Consider the following 2,609-nt stretch of genomic DNA (forward strand, 5'->3'; position numbering starts at 1 on the left):
GACTTAAGGTCTCGAGCAGCTTCGCAAAATATATTATGACCTACGGGTGTGGTCGAGTTTGAATTACTAAAGATTCGGAACTAAATTAAAAGAACAATCCTTAGTTAGAAGCTTAAATGGAAAGAGTTTACTTCTGAATAAACGACTCTGGAATGGAATTTTGATGATGTCAATAGCTTTGTATAGTGATTATGGAGTTAGGAGCGTGTCCGAAAAATATTTGGAGGTCTATAGAAGAATTTGACTTGAAATGGCGAAAGTTGAATTTTTGGAGATTTGGACCAGAAGTGAACTTTTTGATATCGGGGTCGGAATTCGATTCCGGAAGTTGGAGTAGGTATGTAATGTCAATTATGACTTGTGTGAAAAATTTGAGGACAATCGGACGTGATTTGATAGGTTTCAGCATCGATTGTAGAAGTTGAAGTTTCAAAGTTCATTAAGTTTGAATTGGGTGTGATTCATGATTTCGATGTTGTTTGATGGGATTTGAGGTCTCGAAAAAGTTTGTGTTATGTTATGAGACTGACTGGTATGATTGGACGGGGTCCTGGGGGCCTCAGATGTGTTTCGGGGTGGTTTTCGGATCATTTCGGACTGTTTCGGAAATGCTGTATATGGTATCTGATTTCCTTCTTCGCGAACGTGAAGAAAAAATTTTGGGGGTGCAGGATTTGGCCTTCACGAACGCGAAAAAGAAATTTTAGGGGTGCAGGATTTGGCCTTCGCGAACGCGAAGTAGGACTCGCGAACGCAGAGATGCCTGAGAAGCTTATGCGAACGCGAAGAGCCAACCGCAAATGCATAGAAGGAAATGGAGGAGTGGGCCTGAGGTCGTTTGGCATTCACGAACGCGAAGCGTGGAACGTGAACGCGAAGTAGCAGGTCAGTTGGTCATCGCGAACGCGAAGAGGAAATGTGGGAGCAGGAAAAGTTGGCCTTCACAAACGCGACACTGATCACGTGAACGCGATGAAGAATTTGAGGCAGATGGGTTTTTGGCTTTCGCAAACGCGGGACAGAGATCGCGAACGTGAAGAAGGCCTGTCTGGGCAGAATTTAAAGTCCCAAAAATGGGGGTTTGAGTTCATAACACAAAAACAAATTGGGAGCTCGATAGAAGGTGATTTTTGGAGAGATTCTTGCGTGGGTGTTTGGAGTAAGTGATTCTTATCCTGTTTTGATTAATTTCCATTATTATGCCTTTGAATCCATCATTTAATTCTGATTTTAATGGAGGAAAAATCAAGATTTTTGTAAAATCTTTCAAAAACGAAAATTTAAGATTTGGAGGTCGAATTGTTATTGGAATTCGATAAAATTGGTATGGTTGAACTCATATCGGAATGTGTATTCGGATTTCATGAAAATTATGTCGGGTTCTGAGGGGCGGGCTCCACGTTGACTTTTGTTGATTTTTTGGAATAAATTTTTAAGTCGGCGTATTATTATCCAGAATTATTTCTGATGAATTTTAATGAAATTATACCATTGAATTGGATAGATTTGAGCTATTAGGTCAATTCAAGCAAGAAAACGATTTTGAAATATCGGCATAACTTCAAAAATGTAAGTGTCTTGCTTAACCTCGAGTGGGAGAATTACCCATTAGGCATCAAGTCTTATGTGCCATTTGTGAAATGTGAAAAGTCATGTACGCGAGGTGACGAGTACGTACTCAGGCTTATATGTGCAAATTTTATTGGATTAAAGTCTTAGGTATTATTGTGTAGTAAATTGGGTAATTGTGGATAATTATTAAATCATATGTTTGCCATGCCTAAATCCTTGTTGTTGAATTTGTTTTTACATGACAATCTGATGTGATTGTTACTTAAAATATTTATGAAATTTCGTGAGAATTGTTGGTTTAATATTTCTTGAAAATTAATTTCATTATGAATTTTCTCTATGCAAATGATTAATTAAATGAACTTAAGAAGATGTGTTAATATAATTATCTAAATCTGGATTAATGAAGGCGTGTCCTGTGTTGATTATTTTTCTATCTCTGTTGATTATTTTTGAGGTTTTATATATACATTGTGTGGGCCTTGGGCTATTGGTTATGAAATTAATTAATTTTGTTATATCCTTGGAATTTGTTGTGGCCATTGGGCAAACTGTAATGTGGATTGATTTTGTTATATTGCCGTGATAATTTACCGTGTAAATTGTTATATTGTGTTGTGTGAGTTATTATTTTGAGGAGATAAGGGTGGTATTTCACCGTCGATATTATGTGGGGATAAGGGTGACATTTCACTGTCGTTGTGTTTGTTGGAATATTATTTGGGCGGAGCGATAAGGGCGGCAATAGGAGCGATAAGGGTGGCAATAGGAGCGATAAGGGTGTTTATTGATATTGTCTGGCGGAGCGATAAGGGTGGCTATATGAGCGATAAGGGTGGCAACAAGAGCAATAAGGGTGGCTATTGTCAGGGACGATATGTGATGATGTGGAGTTGTGGTGTTGGTGATTTTATGTGATGTTGTGATTTTCTTGTGTTTATTTTTATACCATGTGTAATTTGTCTTGTTGTTGGTAAATTGATAACAATCTGATTTATGTTGAAATTGAGAACCTGTGGCTATTGCCAAGAGGATTA

The sequence above is a fragment of the Nicotiana tabacum genome, chromosome 21 (genome assembly GCF_000715075.1).
Source record: "Nicotiana tabacum cultivar K326 chromosome 21, ASM71507v2, whole genome shotgun sequence".
Taxonomy (NCBI): Eukaryota; Viridiplantae; Streptophyta; class Magnoliopsida; order Solanales; family Solanaceae; genus Nicotiana; species Nicotiana tabacum.